Here is a 20,686-nt window from a genome sequence, read left to right on the forward strand (position 1 = left end):
CAGTGAGTCAAATAAGCCAGTGTTTAATGATAAAGGCAACAAAAGGAGAAATTCCCAATTAAAATTTTTCATATAATCTGACACTTTACAGTACAAGTGAAGAATTCGCAAAACCGAGGGCTCTATTTAACCTGTGGAAATCTCTGATCTGTTTTCGATGTCATTTCCAGGAAGGGGCAGAGAAATAAATTCCATCTTCAATTAAGAAGAGGGGAAATTTCTCAACATATTCTTGAAACTACAGCCAGATATAACGTATGCAACACATATTTGTATTCAGATTATACTTTCTCACTCTGTCAGTGTTCTCCATCCACATACTCATAATTTGGTTAGGAGACTTTCTTATTAGAATGAAAGCAATTGTATTCGGTAGCATTTAAGACTGACATAGCACTTAACGGCTTCCTGGATACCCAGTAGCCAATGGCTGCAGCCAGACACAACTATTAATCGAACTGCAGGCTGAACTCTAGCTCTGAATTCCCAGAGAAGTCATTGTTAGAACTTCCGTTTCCTTCCCCAGCCATAGGAGCCTTTTCTGCTGACCTTTTTCCTTTTCTCTTTCTCCCTTGACATCAGTCTAACGGCCGCTTCATCAGCTGTACGCACGCAAATGCCAATACCCCTTTGTGTAGCAAAAAATCTGTGATATAACTTTGGTTATCATCAAATGAAAATAATCAATAATGTATTTGACATGCGCACATAATTTTTTTAAAAAAAATCAAAGAATTGCCTTAACTCTAAGATAACTAAGAAAGGAAAGCAATTCATCATAAAATAATGTGTAATTATTTTATAATAAGGAGTGCTGGTGGCACAATGGTTAAGCACTCGGCTGCTAATCAAACAGTTGGTGGTTTGAACCCACTCAGAGGCTCCATGGGGGAAAGACCCGGAGATCTGCTTCCGTAAAGATGGCAACCTAGGAAACCCTAAAGGGCAGCTCTCCTCTGTCACATGCGGTTACTAGGAGTTGAAATTGATTCGAGGACACCTAACAACAATGTGTAATTTAAAATTTCAATTTTTAAGCACGAAAACATCAGGAAACAGAATAAAGTGGTCAGCTGCTCACATCCACTACCAATGTGACAGGGAAAATGCAGATGGACACAGGTATGCCAGCTGACGTAGTTTTTCAAAATACCAAACAATTTCTGATAAAGTTCCCAACAAATGGAAGAACAACACAGCCTTTTCTCAACATACACAACTATTGCACTCATGGAAAATTCAGTCTACAGTAAGTCCAAAAAATAAAAATCATACCTTCGTGCAAATATGGAAGGCACAGTTAAGACTTTGGCTCAGACCACTGCGAGCAGGCTTTTTATCAATGTGACTGTCCAGCAGGACACTGAAAAGTCATGTGACGTCCAGGCCAATCCTTCGCTGTGAGGAAGTCATATTCATTGCAAGATGTCTAATATCCTTTAGCTCTATGGATACAATTTCAGAGATGCTCCCCAATCATCATGTGGACAGTAGAAAAAAAATGTTCCTTTAGATTTCTAAAGTGCTCTTTAGGGGATGGTATGGTCCCCATGGAGAACGAGTACTGCGCAAGTCTAAGTAAACCTAGGTACAAAATATCAGAATAATGAGCCTGGGGAACACTGGAGTGATCTAGGTAAGACCCGGTCTGGAGGAAGTTCTCTCTGATCGCATTACCTAGGAGGCACTAGAATCAGAAGAACTCACCAACAGTGAAATAGGTAAAGGTTATAGAAATGGTTCAGGAAAAAGGGAAAAATGCAGGCCAAATATTACGCAGCAACGGTGAAAGGAGCGGTAGGAGAGCATTGCAGGTCAGTGCTGAGGTAAACTCATCAACCTATTAGAAAGGGATAATCTTTGGTGATGGGGAACGAGGACGGCAGGCAAGGGACTCGTCAAGGAGGACCTGGAAATCTGCATCTTGTGTGGAAAGACGTTGGTGTTCCTCATGCCATCTCTAGGAGCAGGGGCATGAGGAAGCCAATTGGAAAAGGGGCACAGAAGTCATGGCCACAGATAGGTAGTTGGGATTCAGGTATAGAGAAATGAGAGCTAAAACCATGAAATGGTTAAAATGAGAAAGACAGAGTCAGTGAGTGAGACAGAGAGAAAACGGGTGAGTGAGTGACGAATATTAAGAGGAAGCCTGACATATTTATATCAATATCTGTATCTATATCTAGGAGAAATGAGAAAAATGAGAACAGGGTCAAGGACAACTCATTTACTTGTTGAAATGTGGCAGAAAGAACGGGAGTGAGCCAAGCCACAGAAAAAGAATAATGAAAGATAGAAGATCCTCTTAATAGTGCAACATCAAGGGTACTGAGAGACAAGCTTCAGAGTTTCAAGATGGAGGGAGTAGCCAGAAGAGTCAGGGTCACAAGGAGCTTAAGGAGCATGTGGACAAAGAAGTGGTGGCTAGATGTCACAATGTGGAAACCACTGCTGACTTCCCAGGTCGTGCTTTCCGCAGCAGCACTGTGAGGGTGAGGAGGGAGGGGAGATGGAGACACTGGGCACTCAGTGTCTAGAGCTCTTTGGGGTATCTGGTGCTGTAAGAATGCCATATAGCATCAAGGGAAGTTTATGACTCTCTTTGCCTTCATATCAGATAGCCGTTTATTATCTATGCAACTCTGGGGAAGTTACCCTCTTGAATCTCAGGTTTCCTCAGAGAACTGTGTGGATGCATTACGTAAAGTAGGGGGTCATCAAAAAAGAGGAAGACCCTCAACGAGATGGATTGACACAGTGGCTGCAAAAATGGGCTCGAGCATAACGACAATCAAGGATGGTACAGGATTGGGCAGTGTTTCATTCTGTTGTACACAGAGTAGCTCTGAGTTGGAATCGACTTGGCAGTACCTAACGACGACAACAACAACTGTATAAAACACTTAGTTCCTAGGTGGTGCAGTTAGGCCACTCTCCTGCTAACCGAAAAGTCGGCAGTTCAAGTCCACCCACAGACACCTTGGAAAAAAGGTCTGGAGATCTACTTCCAAAAACTCAGCCATTGACAACCCTGTGGAGCACGGTTCTGCTCTGACACCCATGGGGTCGCCATGAGTGCAAATGGATTCCATGGTAACTGGTACCACATAAAAGCCCTGGGAAAGTGCCTGCTCATTCCATCACACCTCCCCTTTCCCTTCCTTTTCTAAATGGAAGGAGAGGAGCATGACAGTAGCTTGGGAAAATGGCAAGATCAAAGTGCGACTGGGTCAGAGAGCTGTAATTGGACAAAAGAGGAGCCTAAGGAAGGGGGAGGGACAAGACCAGAGGGAGGCTCAGCTTTGGCAAGAAGGTAAGATGTGTATGCTTCAAACAGAGGACCCCGGGAAGGGGAAGTGCAGGCCACAGCCTGGGTTTAAGTTGTTGTTGTTGTTAGTTGCCGTCGAGTCAGTTCAGACTCATGGCAACCCCACGTGTGCAGAGTAGAACTGTTTCACAGGGTTTTCAAGGCTGTAACCTTTTAGACGCTGGTCACCAGAGCTGTCTTCCGAGGCGCCTCTGGGTGGGTTCAAACCATCAACCTTTCAGTTAGTAGTCAAGCGCTCAACTGTTTGCGCCACCCTGGGACTTTGGGGCTTAAGTTATGGACCAGGGGAATGGAATTGGTGGCACTTTTGTCATGTGGTCTCTACCTTCTCAGTTGAGTAGAAGGTGTTCTAACTGCTGAGACAAGCAGAGTTGGGGCTGGAGCTGACAGAGAGTGCCTGAAGCTTAGACGTCCACCATGGGCAGTAGCAGAAGAGAACAAGAGGCAAAGGAAGAGAATATGATGTCGCCCAGGAGGCACACCATCAGTGGGACAGCACAGATTTGTCCTGATATGAATGTTGATAGTTTGTTGTTTTCTCCATCCACCCTTGGCAAGCTGAGAGGAGGGGCAGAGGAAGCCTGCAGTCACATTGAAAGGCCAAGGCCTTGGAGATAGGGCCATTTACATCAACAAAAAGGCCTGAGGCATGACAAGAGCACATGTGGAGGCCACTGAAGTTGAGGAGGTGGGCTAAAGAGTTGTTCTTCTCTCTCTGGTGAAGATTTTATCTGTTATTGTATTATTGTTTGTGAATGTATTGTAAAGTATCACCATAGTGTGTTTGTGTGTGTGCATGTGTGTGTTACATGTGTGCATGCTGAGTAGTAGGCATGAGAATGATATTAGAAGTGGGTATGGCTGGTGTCCCCAAACAACCATGGGCTCAGCACATATCAATCACATGTGCTGTGCTGTGCACATGAGTAAAGAGAAGCTTCCCTTATACCGAGATGAGTAACTAAGTGACACAGGTTGCTACAAGATGTACACAGATGCCTCAATATGAAGAAAAGGCAGGTGCTGGAGGGTGTTAGAGTAAGCAATGTGTAAGGCAGACTGATAGGTTACTGGGATGACGGTGGTAACCATGAGGTCAGCATCTTTAATGGTGAGACAAGACTCAGGTAATGGCTTAAAATAAACATTGACTGAGAACCATTAGAGATAATGTTTTTGAAGAGAAGTCATGAAGATGAGAGAGATCAAAGAGTATATGCCTGATGTCCTGTGTGATTCTGAGAAGGAGGCGGCCAGCAACTCTGGATGGTGAATGTGGAGGGGAGAAAGAAGGGCTGAAACACAGGCAGTTTGGGGCAGAATGGGCCAGGCCTCTCATTAACTACTCTCTCATTCAGTCCCATGGCTTTAAATCCTACTAGTCACTGATAGAGAGCCCTGCTGGTGGAGTGGTTAAGCACTGGACTGCTGACCAAAAGGTCAGCAGTTCGAATCCACCAGCTGCTCCTTGGAAACCCTACGGGGCAGTTCTACTCTGTCCCATAGGGTCACTATGAGTTGGAATTGACTCGACGGCAATGGAGTCACTGATCGGGCGCCCTGGGTAGTGGAAATAGTTAATACGCTTGTCTGCTAATCAAAAGGTTGGAGGTTTGAGTCCACCCAGAGGTACCTCACATGAAAGGACTGGCAATCAACTTCCAAAAAACAGCCACTAAAAACCCTATACAGCACAGTTCTACTCTGACATACATGGAGTCACCATGAGTTAGAATTGACTCCATGGGCAACTGGTCTAGGCACCGATAACTCCTAAATTTTTGTTCTCTCTCTTCTCTTTCCTCTCTTCCTCCCTCTCTCTGACACCTCACATCTTACCCATTAGTAAACTCTGGGGATCTACCTTCCAAGTAGATCCAGAATCCAACCACCTCTCAGCACCTGCACTGCCGCCATCTTCATTAACCCACCACCATCTTCCTCCTGGATTAATGCAATAGCCTCCTGACCAGTCCACCCATGCTTCTACCCCTGACCTCTGCAGTCTGGGATCAACATGTTATCCTGAGAGATCCTTTGAAAATGTAAATCAGATCATGTCCCTTCTCTACCCTGAAATCTCCAATGGCTCCCTCTGCCCTCACTGAGCATGAAAGCCAAGAGCCTTACACTGACCTCCACGACCGCCCATCCCTTCTCTGACCCCCTTGCTCTTTCCTCCCTCCCCTCCAGCCACCCTGGCCCTTGGGTGGTCCTTGAACAGCTAAGGACAGCCTGGCTCAGGGCTCTGTCCTCCCTGTTTCCTCTGCCATGAACACTCCTCTTCTAGCTATTCACCAGGCTTGGATGCCAGCCTATGGGGAGGTCTTCCCTGATGTAACACGTCATTAGCCCTCCCTCTCCACACTGGCTTAGCTGCTTTATTTCCCTCCAGAGTCCTTGTTATTTGACACTCACTTATTTACTTGCTTATTCATTCATTTCTCCCTCACCCAAGGTAATGTCCGTGAGGGCGGGATCTGTCTGCCTCTGACCTCTGGAGCAACACCTAGCCTTAGAAGAGAGTAAGTGCTCAATAAATATTTGCTGAATGACTAGGAGGACAAATGGACAAATAAGTGAATGAATATGCTACCCGGCTCACAGTTTGCGCCTGCCTTCATGGTTTGTTTTTCTTCCACTTTCAGGACGTGATTTGAAATCTTTCTTAACTGTTGTTGATTTTGCTATTATTTCAGCTCTCTGGGACATGAGTATCTTAGCTTGAAAATGGAGGGGGTGCCACAATCTCTAAGGCCACTTCTGTCCTTAAAGTTCTGTGATTATACAGTGATTGGCTAGGCTGGTTTAAGGAGAAATCTATTCTTAGGAACTCTTCTGGAAATCTTGCCGAGTCGGCTGGGTTTGACCTAGATTTGTTAGCAGGTCTTTTAAGCTGTGGACCTAAAAGGAGTATCGGTGTTGTGGAGCTCAGGGTGTTGTCGCTCCAGAGTCCAGGTCCGAGGGGGCAGCACAAAAGGGGATCTGGGGAGATGGAGAGATGATGGGAGTTCTGCCTGCAGCACTTGGCATCTGGAAGGAGCAGGGATGAAGGGGATGGGAGAGGGACGGGATGAATGCTTACCTGAAAAGGCCACAGCTCCAAGGAATTGGTGCCCCAGCGGTTTAATTCTTTCTTATTTCATTTTCTCCTCTACTATCACATCATATAGAACATTACTAGGTACCAAGACATCACCAACACTCCCCAGCCCAGTTCACAGCATGGTGGTGATAGCTGTGGCCTTAGGCCTGGATGAGATTCTGTTGTTGTTAGGTGCCATCAAGTCTGTTCTGACTCATAGTGACCCTGGGCACAACAGAATGAAACACTGCCTGGTCCTGCACCGTCCTCACAATTGTTGCTATGCTTGAGCCCATTGTTGCAGCTACTGTGTCAATCCATCTCATTGAGGGTCTTCCTCTTCTTCGCTGACCCTCTACTTTACCAAACATAATGCCCTCCTGGGACTGATCCCTCCTGACAACATGTCCAAAATACGTGAGATGTAGTCTTGCCATCCTTGCTTCCAAGGAGTTTTCTGGTTGTACATCTTCCAAGACAGATTTTTCATTCTTTTGGCAAGCCGTGGTATATTCAAAATTCTTCCCCAACATCATAATTCAAAGGTGTCAATTCTTCTTTGGTCTTCCTTATTCTTTGTCCAGATTTCGCGTGCATATGAGGCAATCGAAAACACCATGACTTGGGTCAGGTGCACCTTAGTCCTCAAGGTGACATCTTTCCTTTTTAACACTACAGAGATCTCTTGCAGCCAATTTGCCCAATGCAATGTGTCTTTTGATTTTTTGACTGCTGCTTCCACGGGTATTGATTATGGATCCAAGTAAAATGAAATCCTTGACAACCTCAATCTTTTCTCTGTTTATGATGATGTTGCTTATTGGTCCAATTGTGAGGATTTTTGTTTTCTTTATGTTGAGGTGTAATTATGTTAAGATGAGATTCTCGAACTTTTTAAATGGGAGCAGCACTAGCTCCTAAATGCTGTCAACAAATATGGTTGCTGGAAGTCTGAGTGGATGTTGGTCCTGGTATTCTCTAACAAGTGAAGACCAATTTGAGCCACATGGGCCCTCAACACAGTGTACCTTGCTTGGGTTAACATATCTCTGAAGGAAGACCAGAGGGAGTAGCTCTTCTTCTGCTCTGGTCCCAAAGTCTGGTCACAGCTAGGTCCCTTGTCTCTGAGGTTTATCATCTGGCTGTTGAATGTACCCCAGAGAAGTTCTGCTGCAAAGAACCTTCCAGCTCTCCAAACTCCACATCCAAACCCAGCCCACTAACTCTGCAGAACAAAATTGTCTTGGCATGGAACCGGGTGTGGGATATGGGGAATGGAAATTCCAGCAGTTCAGAAGTCCCCAAAAGGACCCAGAATGCTACTCATTTATTTGAACACACAAAGATATCAGAGATTCAGGCACGCAGGTGATGGTATTTCATTAATATTTAGCAAAATAAAAGTTCCCCCTAGTACCTACCATTCGACTTCAGCTAAAACACATTACCCAGAAAATTCAGGATCAGTGGTCAATTTTTGAAACAAGGATTTTGTTTTGTTGGTATGTCACTTACCTTAAAAGAAAAAAAAAAAAAATCAATTTCCTGCCATACTCTAAATTACCACTGACAAAGAATGACTCAAGCCACAAGCATGGAGTCGGCTACAGAAATGACTAAGTCAACAATTCCTCTTATCTGTGAGGAAACTGAGCTAACTGCTAGAAATCGAACTCAACAAGAAATATTTACTGGATTTCAACTCTGAGCTCCAAACAACAAAAGCAAACAACAACAACAAGAAAACATAGCCACAAAGTGTACATTCTACAACAATGAAAGCCCACTAACACCAGAGTTATTAGCAACGTGATTGCTAATCACTGGATACAGGCAGCATCAGCAACACCACTTGTCAGATTATAGCCCTCCCGTCCCTTCCCTCGCTCCTGTAACAGCCTCTTCTGTTGCCTTTCCCCACAGACAGGCACTCCTCAGAGGCTGTTCACCACTCCAGCACAGCCTCCTTGCTGCCACCAGTTGTCATGATTTCTAAGCGACACCACCCTGTGCTGTGTCACCATGGCAACCATGGTCACTACTTGGGGGAGGGCAAGAGGGAAACCGGTGGAAAGGAAAAATCACAGTCACCGGCGGTAGCCCACCTTGTCACAAGCAACTTCTGAGGTGGCAGACACGCTTCTGCCCATTTTAGGGAAGATGAAACTAAGGAAGAGGCTAGTGCCCTGCTTAACTCCTATTAATGACGGAGCAAAATAGAAAACGAGGTGACCACGCCCTTGCTAACGGGGCTAGACTCCATTGTTTACAGGGAGTTCACTGGTCCATTTCAGCAAGTTTGACTTAAAAAAACAAAGAAAATGACGAGGGGGTGAGTGCTTTGGTGTTATGCAGCAACAACCAAGAAATCTTTAGACATTTTTTAAAGTGCCGAGTACTCTTCTCTTGGACTACAGACACTACACATTTCCTCAAATGCATAATTTTCCATTTAAATGTAAGTAGGTTTGCTTTCCCAGGTCCACTGGCCTGGGGACTTTTCCCAGTTCTTTAATTCCCTTCTTCCAACTGCATTTCTTTTAAAAACATATCCACTTTCCTTTAAGTGTTTTTTAAGAGACACACTGCTGAGTTGGAAAATTAATAACCTGGCATAACCTGAGATACCACTCTCATGACAAGCTCTCGAATTGCTTATTCATTATTTTCCAAAATGATTTTATCATCTGTGTTCCCGTGTGCATACTTCAACCGCTCTTCGAGTGCTGCTTGTTCCTCAAACTGGTCTGATCCTCTCTCTAAAAGAACCAAGAGCTTTGAATCAAACCAAACCTGACACGATAAAATGAAAAAAAAAAAAAAAAAAGGAGCCGGAACAGTACCCTTTCTGGAAAGCAGATTATCAAATGGCTACTCACTCCCTGCGTATTCCAATAACCAAAATGCCTTTTGTCGTTAACAAATCTTTGAAAAAGCAACTTGGCTGTGCAGTCAATGCTTTTATATTTAAAGTATTATTCTGCTAATACAGTCTGTTTTTAACTAGGGAGTAAATGCCTCTTTTTTTTTTTATGATTACCATAAAACTCTATGTGGGGATGTAAACAATGTTTTGCTTATTGAAATGTGGTCTTCTTGGCAGTAAATAAAACGACTGACTTAAGATTGAACAAAAAATGCGCCTCTGAATTTGAAATGGTTGCTAGGAGTTAAGAGAAACAGCTTACACAACAAGGGACCCATTTGATGGAGACCTCAGTAGCTTCATCTGTACCAGGTTGTTGCTGAGACACGAGCGGTACCCTGTCTGTGGAAGAATCTGGAAGACAAACAGGAACCCTCGTAGAGTAAGGCACTGTCATTCCTGGTGTCCTGCCCGAGCCACGGAAGGGAGATTGCAACACAGATGGTGGAAATTTTGGGTAAGGCCACTCGGATAAACTCTGCAGCACTTGGCGGGGATGATCCAGTCTGCATCACTTTTTCCAGGAAGAATGACTCAGCAGCAGCAAATATTTATTAAGCCTGGCTGTGAGTTCTTCACTGCGCTAGGTACCATAACTAACTCGTGGGCAACCCTAACAGGCATTCCAAGGTTTCATCCAGTTTCTCAAAAAGTAGCTCCAATATTTTCAAAGAAACCTGAAAATAAAATCCTTGTCTCCAGGCTCGCAGTTTTAAGGGTACACTGTTATCTGGCTTAAGCAGACACTTTAGGCTTCCCTGAAGGTTATTATCAAGAGCCAGAAAGGAGTGCCTGAGTGTACAAATCCCTGGGTATATTGTATATGCTTCAGAGATAGCCGGCTGAACTCTCTTCGTCCCCCGCGAAAAATACATTGAGCCCATTAGGTCTACCTTCTGGAAGGAAAAGGCAACCAATATGTCTTTTTCCAAAATGGAAAAGTAAAAAAAGTAAACCCAAACCCGTTGCCAGTGAGTCGTTTACAACTCTTAGCGACCTTATAGGACAGAGTAGAACTGCACATAGGGTTTTCAAGGACGAGCTGTGGACTTGAACTCCCGACCTTTCGTTTAGCAGCTGAATGCTCAACCACTGCGCCACCAGGGCTCCGTAAAAAGTAAAGGCCCTCTGAGATACGCTTGACTGTCCTTTGGGGATAGCCTAATTGTTTGTCAGAAAACGGTAGGGCTGGTAGCTAGAGGAGCTGAATGTTAGTGCTAGCATAGTCACATGGGAGCCAAGAGATTTGGGGTAAGACACAACCCCTCCCCAGGCCTCAGTTTACTCAACCATAAGAGAAGACACTGACCAAGCAGTGGTCACCAAACTTGGGTCTGAGTACCTACAAGGTCAAAGAAAGTATGGTACAGCTTATGGGAACAGAAATTTTACTTAAATAATTGTTCGGGGATAAAAGGAGCCCTGGAAGTTCAGCTCAACTGGACTGGACCAAAAGCAGAGAAGTTTCCTGAATAAACTGAATGCTTCGAAGGTCAGTGGAGCAAGGGCTGGGGTTTGGGGACTATGGCTTCAGGGGACTTCTAAGTCAATTGGCAAAATAAATTCTATTAAGAAAACATTCTGTATCCCACCTTGAAGTGTGGCATCTGGGGTCTTAAATGCTAACAAGCGGCCATCTAAGATGCATCAATTGGTCTCAACCCACCTGGATCAAAGGAGAATGAACACCAAGGTCACATGATAACTATGAGCCCAAGAGACAGAAAGGGCCACAGGAACTAGAGACTTACATCATCCTGAGACCAGAAGAACTAGATGATGCCTGGCCACAACCGATGACTGCCCTGACAGGAAGCACAACAGAGAACCCCTGAGGGAACAGGAGAACAGTGGGTTGCAGACCCCAAATTCTCACAAAAAGACCAGACTTAATGGTCTGACTGAGACTAGAAGAATCCCAGCGGTCATAGTCTCCAAACCTTCTGTTGGCCCAGAACAGGAACCATTCCCGAAGACAACTCATCAGACATGGAAGGGACTGGACAATGGGTTGGAGAGAGATGCTGATGAGGAGTGAGCTACTTGTATCAGGTGGACACTTGAGACTGTGTTGGCATCTCCTGTCTAGCGGGGAGATGGGAGGGTAGAGAGGGTTAGAAACTGGCAAAATGGTCATGAAAGGAGAGACTGGAAGGAGGGAGCGGGCTGACTCATTAGGGGGAGAGTAAGTGGGACTATGGAGTAAGGTGTATATAAGCTTATATGTGACAGACTGACTTGATTTGTAAACTTTCACTTAAGGCACAATAAAAATTACTTAAAAAAAAAAAAAAGGATCCCTGGTGGTGCAGTGGTTAAGAGCTTGGCTGCTAACCAAAAGGTTGGCAGTTCGAACCTACCAGCCACTCTTTGGAAACCCCATGGGGCAGTTGTACTGTGTCCTATAGGGTCACTATGAGTGAGAATCAACTCGATGGCAACAGGTTTGGTTTTTTGGTTTGGGGATAAAAAGGAAAGTTAAATAATTGAAGCAGTACTTAAACTCACTTTTATATTAGATAAAACATAGGTAATGGAGTAGAATTCAGATTTAGAAGAACTTAGCAGATAACTAAGGAGACTTCTGTCACAGACCTTCAGGTGACCAACTCCTCTCTCCCCTACTATTTTAAGGATGTTGTTGTTGTTATGTGTTACCGAGTTGACTTTCAACTCATAGTGACCCCATGTGAGGAGCTGAACTGCCCCATAGGGTTTTCTAGGCTATAATCTTTAGGGAAGCAGATCACCTACCAGATCTCTCTCTTGTGGAGCCACTGGTGGGTTAGAACCACCAACCTTTGGTTAGCAGCCCAGCGCTTTACTGTCATGCCACCAGGGCTGCTTGCTATAAGGACAGTTCAGTGGAAAAGCTTGAGAAATACTGAAACTCAGAGTCTCCAGGGCCCCATCTGCCTTGGAAATCCTAGGAAAGAGTGTTCCCTGTCAAGTAATGAGAGGGGTCTTTAGGGAGATGCCTGTGGGCCACTGGGGTTTGGTTTGTTGCTCTGAAGCAGAACACAAGGTTCATTAGGGCTAACAATTTCACCCGAATCACTCACCCTCCTCTGAGAAGAAAATATCTCTCTGTAGATCATTCAATGCCTTAAAAGGCCACGGTGTGCGCTATGGATGTGCTGTCACCTTTGGGGTTAGGGATCCAATCAAGGCAGGGCGAGAGCACCTGGGCTGTCCATGACACTGAAAAGTGGCATCTACTGGGGTTCAGTGGTATTTGCTCGTATTTGATAAGAGACTCTAATAATGTGACCCTAAGAAATCATCACATTAACTGTTTTTCTCAAGAATTTGCACTAGGGCTGAGGATGATACAGCAACTAAAAAGTAGAAGACCAGAAGTACTGGATTTTGTCTGGTTATCATTACTGAACATTTTGATCAAAGATTTATAGAAGAATCCTTTTCAAAAGGGGGAAAAGGCAGAACAGAATTTCAAATTCTCATGGAATCCAGACTTCTTGGATCCGTGGAGGCTGGATGAATCGCCAACACTATTGCCCTGAGATAACCTTTAAACCTTCACCCAAAAATATCCCCTGAAGTCTTCTTAAAATCAAACAATAGTTTAGCTTAAGCTGTAAAGAATATCTACCTTGAACACTGTGCTCTTTTAAGAACTATCTATATGGGATCAAACTGACCACAGAAAATGGGAAGATTAGGTAGGAACCTTACAGGCAGTGAGTTTACGTTAATAATGGCGGAGGAATAATTTGGAATGAAAGGGTGAGAATGGCTGTACAACTTGAAGAACGTAATCAATGTCACTGAATTGTGCATGTGGAAATTGTTAATTGGTTTATATTCTGCTATGTATAGTCTCAACAACAACACAAAATAAAACAAATTATATGCAGAAAAGCAGATTTAGAATTATAGGTGATCTTACAATTGTCCCTACAACTGTAAGAATCAAATATAAATGAGGCAGCAGAGTAGAGTAGGGGGAAAACAAAAATTAAAAAAAAAAAAAAAAAAAACTAGATTTAGGGCAAAAAAAAGTTAAAATGCAAGTTTAAATCACATATTTTGTTTTGTGGTTGTTAGATGCCGTCGAGTCAGTTCTGACTCACTGCAGCCCCACGTACAACAGGACAGAATTCTGCCTGGTCCTGCACCAGCGTCACAATCGTTGTTATGCTGGAGCCCATGCCAGAGGTTTAGATATTGAAATCAGATATTTAGATGGAAAAAAATATTTTCCAAACAGAGGCAAATGTTACCAGTGGGCAGTTCAGAGGCAGAGTATATTCATATCACCATCTTTTGTTCTGGCCTAAGCTGTGACAATCAAACCTTTCATGACCTGCTTTCAGAATATGGCTATACACCTTCCTTTTCAATCAAAATGTATGAAAATCTTCCATCATCCTTAAAAAATGGAAACATCAAAAATTTTTTAAAAATTTAGGTGTGAATGATACTTTACTTTTTCAGAGAAATCAGAAATATTAACAAACACGCAAATGATTCAGTATTATAATAGTTTAATCTAAATATGTAAATGTTTCTTATTCAGCAGCATTCAGTAGTTAAATCATATATATTTACAAAAATTTTATTGGAAAACTATAAAAAAAATCTAGCACACTTTCTAGAATGTAGACTTCCAGAGAAAAGCACATAATTTCTAAAATAAGTATTAATGTGTTAACTATGGTATTACCAGCTCAAAAGAAAATTTGTGCTTATTAGTATGTGATAAAGGGAGGAGAGACTAGAGGAACTTTTTTTTCCTGAAATGAGTGGGAAAACTACTAAACTTGAAACATAATTAATGTTCCTACATTTATCCAAATAACTCCAGACTTTTATCAAGAAAGAGACTTTCACGAGGACACAAGGAACTGCAGAGGTGGGAGAGAAGACCCTCAGGCAATGAGTGAACGGGATCCACAGCCAACGTTCACAAGTCTGTTTTCACTCACATGTCACAGATGCCTAGTTTTAACTCATACGTATACAGTAATAAGATCATACTCACTTAAGTATATACATTCTCACTTGATCTCGTTTGATCAAAGCATAAACATTTTTGAGTGCAATTATGTGAACAGAACTGTCCGGCTCTAAAGAGGCTATGCTGAGATTCTGTAGGGCTGGGACTATATTTCTTTATTTCTTTGCACAGGGTTCAACAAATACTTGTTCAATGGCTAAATGATGGCTGAAAAGATGAAACGAAGCAAAAAAAAATTAGGTGGTTCTCTTTATTTTAAATTTACTTAACAAAGCTATATTTTCTATCAAGTAGGAAACTTACGTGCCATCAGTTTTAAATGTACTGTCCTGAACTCTGTTTTTATACCATTAAACGAATATTTATGAGATGCCTAGGTGTCTTAGATTTCAGTTAGCAAGGTGAAAAATCTGCTGCTGGTGCTATAATTAGTTTTAGATACCCTAGGGAAAACATGCATTGGCAACAAGACATAAAAAATAGAGAAACCTCAGGCACTAATGATTTATTTTGGAAAATTTTTGGAAGATAAACTGTTCAAGATTTTTTAAAAGTCAAGGAATGGTGTAGCCATTAAATATGCAACAGAAATACATGGAATAACTAAAGAGGAGAAAACATTATTATTTTCTACAGATGATATTACATACCCAGAAAATTCAAGAGAATCAAGTTTAAAAAGCACAATGAAAAAGTGAGTTTAGCTAAGCTTCCAGGAATAACTAAATAAACATAAATTAAATCCACAGTTCCCTAGCTATACTCAGGTAGAAGATATGCCGGAATAAAGATTTGGTTCCCAACAGCATCATAAACCACACTGGGAATAATGCTAACTGAATGTATTGGACATACATCAAAACCCAGCAAGCTTAGAGATATGAAGCGATATTTGAATAAAATTGAGATATATTTCTAGATTAGCATTCTTATTTAGAAATATTAGTTCTTGCCAAGCTAATCTGTAGATCTAACACAATCTTAATAAACTCTCAAAGGAATTTTTCATTATTGGTGGTGGGGGGGTGGTTGTAAGAGTGAGAGAAAGACACAAAGACAAATGGCTCTGGCATTTGTCTGAAGAAGAAAGAGACGAGGACAGAACATAAATTTCTGTGAAAAAAATCAGAATATATGGAATTGGCTTTATGGATGGATACATGTACCATTAATCTAAAACAATTAGTTTGTTACTGCTGAAGAAATACATAAATCAATGGAATTGATGGGAAAAAATCCTGAAACAGATCCCAGTATATACAAGAACTTGGAATACAAGATAACCAAAACCCAAATCCGTTGCCCTAGAGTCAATTCTAACTGATCAGTGACCCTTAGGACAGAGTAGAACTGCCCCATAAGGGTTCCAAGGAGTAGGGCTCCGTCACAATATAGAGGCAGAGGGAAAAGGGATTAAAATGATCAGCGATCTATCAACAGATGGAGGTCAGAAAACAAAAGAACCAAGTCATGAATTATTTATTCCCATCGAGAGAAAAAATTAAAAGAACAAATGGAAAAGCAGCAGTAAATAAAAGGTACAGCTAAGAAAATCTTGCGAGGTTCCAAAAAGAGCTGGGAAAGAAGCGAACCCCAGGCAAAACCAAGGAAAAGATCTGAGAACTTTGAACACTCTAGCAATCACAAAGACGAAATCATTTAGCCCTTCTTCCTCAGAAGAGTTAACTACAAACAAATCGAATGGCTTCTCCTTTGCAGCACAAAACATTAAAAACCAAAAAAAAAAAAAGTCTACAGGATTTTGAGGGAAAAACTTATTACTCCCAATAATACACTCGATTGTGTTATATTTCATACATTAAAAAAAAAATAAGATGAAAAATGTTCTCAGATATGCAAGGGATCAAAAATACGTACTAGTACTCAGAAATCTCACTTTGCAGGATATATTCTAAAGGAAAACTCAGGCACGGGAATTAAATGTTTCACGTATCGGAATGTTAATCTCAACATTTAAAAAAAAAAAAGGTCACAACTGTGGAGTCGATTCCGTTTCACAGTGACCCTATAGAGCAGAGAAGAACTGCCCTATAGGGCTTCCAAGGCAGTAAATCTGCAACCAGGCAGCCTGAAAATTTCTCCCGAGGAGTGGCTGGTAGGTTTGAACCATTGCCATTTCAGTTAGCAGCGTAGTGCTTGAACACCGCACCACCAGGGCTCCTAATCACAGCACAGCTTATGAAAATAAAAAATAAGAACTGACATAAATGTTAAGTGAAAGGGAAACACTACCTACATTATGGTACCTTCGTATTATTAGGTGTTACGCAGCTCTTGAAGAACAAGTCTCTAAGAATGTATAATGTAGTGGCCAAATGCTTACCATGTGATACTAAGTAGTATATACTTTTTTTCTTGAAGAAATAAATACCGTATCATCAGAAAACAAAATAAAACAAACAAAAAATCTGGGACAAAAAATTCTAAAAATGTCCCCTGGGCTTTTGTGCTTGCAAACATGTCGTTTCCCCATTTAAAATGCACAATAGGTCAAATGTCACTGAAATTTAGGGACATTTATAAAATATGAATACCCTTTCCAGGCTAAATATCCTCATGTGCAAGAGCAGTAGAATAAGGAAGTCACATTACGCAGCTAAATCTGGACACAATTTTGTTATTGTAAACCACGCACGGTCAGACTATGTTGTCGTTAGGTACCACAGAGTCTGTTCCAACTCACAGCGGCCCCATGTACAACAGAACGGAACCCTGCCTGGTCCTGCGCCATCCTCACAATCGTTGTTACTTTTGAGCCCATTGCTGTAGCTACTGTGTCAACCCATCTCGTTGAGGGTCTTCCTCTTTTTTGCTGACCCACTGCTTTACCAAGCGTGATGTCGTCCTTCTCCTGGGACTGAGACCGTACAATAGGCACGTCACATATCGTACAGCGTTTTCCAAATTATTTAGCAGAAATTAAAATAATAATAAATGTTACTGAAAAATAAGTCACAAGGTAAAAGACAGCTGAATATTTAAACAACTTGATGTTAATTTAAATAATTCAAACACAGTGAGTCGGTTGTGGTGGGAGGGCTGGCCAACTTTGAGGAAAAGAGATTAGCTAAAAGAAAGAATAGAGTGACAATGGCTTGCAAATTGTAGCTTTCTAATAATAGTAAAATTTGCATAACACTTTTCATAGAACTTGGCATAAAAATGTTAAGTTATAGTTGCTTATTATTACTACTACTAATAAAACATAACTAACGTAAAATTAACCACTAAAGCACCATATGTGAGAGTTTGAACATTACATCTAGGATGAGGCTCCGCCTTCTCTTAACCTCCTTTGAACTTTACAGCCTCTTAGAATAAAACCATGAGTTGGTTCGATTCCAACTCATAGCGACCCTATAAGACAGAGTAGAACTACCCCACGGGGTTTCTAAGGCTGTCATCTTTACAGAAGCTGACTGTCACATCCTTCTCCCAAGAATAGGCTGGTGGGTTCGAACCACTCACCTTTCCGTTAGCCGCCAAGTGCTTTTACCACTGTGCCACCAGGGCTAAAAGGGGAGATTCTAAGGAAAAAAAAAAAAAAAGGTATTTGGATTTTATTATTATGAACAGCAATACTGAATATAAAGTTTCTTTCTTCTTGTACGGTGACCTACTTATCGACAGGCCAAACTATTTTAGAGTGTGTGTGTGCATTTCAGTATGTGTTTTAAGTGGTTAGAGATATTATGATACGACTTGGTCCTTTTGGTGACCCATAGTGCATATTTTTGAAACGGTCAGTTAAGGTTTGGGGTGAAATATGAGTCCTTGAAATTAGAGACCCTGTAATCACTGCTTCATGCTTTAACCAACTAAGATATTTAATCATGTACAAGAGTTTCAAACATAACTATGAAATATTATGAAAAGTAAATTGTTATGCAAAGAATAATTACATGTTAAATCAGGAGTAGTAAATGTGGGAAGGAATATTTACCGAGAAACATTGTTTCCAGAGCAACATAAAAACACTAAACTAGAATGAGGGTGTCTGGTGGTAAGCTTCGATGAAGGACTTGCCATGTACGCTTTGACTCAGACTAAATGTTTTCTAGGTTTGGACAGTCCTACATTTGGAAACCCTGGTGGTGCAGTGGTTAAGAGCTCAGCTGCTAACCAAAAGATAGGCAGTTCGAATCCACTAGGTGCTCCTTGGAAACCCTATGGGGCAGTTCTGTGGGGCAGTCGCTATGAATTGGAATCAACTTGAGGGCAACAGCTTACGGGACATTCACAGGTAGAACAGTTGGCCTGGCCTACAGTTTCAAATATTAACTGCTTATGAAACTGTTTAAAATAAAAAATGATGCCCATGAATCAAGTGTGGTTTAAAATACGGAGTAAGTGACATTGTTAATTAATTAATCATTCTGCTTGTTTAGCTGTTTGACTAATGAATGAACTAAAGAAAAATATCTAGAGTTCTAAACAGTTTTCATATAAGCAACAGCACTTCTTAACCAATTATAACAGTTTACATTTACATACAAATGATAATACCCCAGCTTGTATCTTTAACTAATCAATATTCTAGAGAAACTGATATCAAAGAAAGGCCCTGTCCTGGGCCTAAGAGGGAAAGAAACCCTGGTGGTATAGTTGTTAAGTGCTTCGGTTGCTAACCAAAAGGTCACCAAGTTCGAATCCACCAGGTGCTCCTTAGAAACTCTATGGGGCAGTTCTACTCTGTCCCATAGGGTTCCTATTAGTTGGAATAGACTTGACGGCAAAGAGTTTTTTGTTGTTGTTGGGCCTAAGAGCAGAAGCCCTGGTGGTTTTAGTGGTTAAAGTGCTCAGCTGCTACCAAAACGTTGGAGGTTGGAACCCACCAGCTGCTCCACTGGAGAAAGATGTGGCATTCAGCTTCCCTAAAGATGACAGCTTTGGAAACACTATGGGCCAGTTCTACTCTGTGTTACACGGTCGTTGTGAATCAGAATCGACTCAATAGCAATGACTTTTTTAGGCCTAAGAGAGAAAAGCCAGGGCCGTTGGTGGTTCAGTGATAAAATTCTCACCTTCCACACGAGAGAACCAGTCCCCTTTCTAGCCAACGCACCTCATGTATAGCCACCACCAAGCCACCGCCTGTTGCGCACGAGGCCCCCACCAGTCACAGTCAACCCCATAGCAGCTAACAACCACAGGCCTTAGGGTGTACCTCTTCTCCTGTCCCTCTTTTCAGGGGAATCAAAGGACACCCCAGAATTATAAAAATTAGCATAGCATTTTAAAGAAAAAAAAATCTGTCTGTCCCTTGAGGGCTTTTACATTATTAACGTATAGGTAGGGTTCAGATGCTTGTTCTTCAAAATATTCTTGAAAATAAACAAATAAAGCCCATACGGCAGTTTTTAATGAATTACTTTTTTAAAGACATATTCTGGGCCATCTCAAGGCTCTCTTCACATCTTAATTAAAATTGTAATATGATTATTATCATTAATATCGTTGGCCGGAATTTACACAGAGCTTTACACAGTTAAAGTGCTTCCAGCAGGCACTAACTCATTAAATCTCAGGGGCAGACAATAGGTACTCAACAGATTGGTTTGGAGACTGGCAGCGTGCACCATGAGGAAGAATTGCAATTATTAGCTTTATTATTTAGTCTACGGACCACTTTTTTTGCGAAATCACTGGTGTCAATCTCGTTTTGACTATAAATGATTCCGATTCACAATCGCCTTCATGCTAGTTACAAACTAGCGATAAGTAGATTAACAAAATCTACTGGCTTTGGGAAAAAGCTGACTGCACCAGCCCATGGTACTGATAACTGTGTCCTTCCACAGGAAGGAAAAGGCCCATCTGAGGGAGCCTGTCCTGGAGTGTCATTCTGTACAATAGGGCTCTTTTTCTTTACAGGGTCAAAGATTCAGCAAAATAAATTAATAAAAAGCCTTCTCAGAGAAAAAAAAAGCTTCTCTCTACCACCCACCCCTCTGCCCCCTCCCACCCAAAGATAGAGACAGAGAATTTTAGCAACAGTTTATTCACGGTGGTTAACCAAAAGCGGGCTTCCTCTTAGATTAGAAGTACAATTTAAATACTGTATAAAATGTCAGGACACTATTCTGGTTCCTTACACACGCTGCTGGTTTTATTGTACTTTACAGTCTTTAGGATCCTAGAACACTTTCCCCTTTCTAAGTTTTAGATAATTTTCTGGCATAAAGAGTAGGCAGTCACATTCCCTATTTGAAATAAAAAGGTAAAGTTGTTCACGATAAACATTTGGAGTTCAAAAGGCATCCATCCACAAACCTTTTTTTGAGAAATAATAGCAATAGTAGCTGATATTTATTGAGGCTTCACAGAACGCCAAAGCTCTAGAAT

At 41.8% G+C, this 20,686-nt stretch overlaps 1 protein-coding gene across 4 annotated transcripts in view; it reads right to left on the reverse strand.

Annotated features, from left to right (window-relative positions):
* The window catches only part of MBNL2 (muscleblind like splicing regulator 2), a 194,999-nt gene that overhangs the window by 142,929 nt on the left and 31,384 nt on the right, over positions 1 to 20,686 (reverse strand). Inside the window, exon 2 of one of the 4 annotated variants that reach the window (XM_010589382.3) lies at positions 17,810 to 17,868. The exons of the other annotated variants lie outside the window; for them this stretch is intronic. The gene's annotated coding sequence lies outside the window, so the exon portion shown is untranslated. The remainder of the gene's footprint in view (positions 1 to 17,809; positions 17,869 to 20,686) is intronic. 4 annotated transcript variants of the gene reach the window in all.

This window comes from Loxodonta africana, chromosome 17 (assembly GCF_030014295.1).
Source record: "Loxodonta africana isolate mLoxAfr1 chromosome 17, mLoxAfr1.hap2, whole genome shotgun sequence".
NCBI lineage: Eukaryota > Metazoa > Chordata > Mammalia > Proboscidea > Elephantidae > Loxodonta > Loxodonta africana.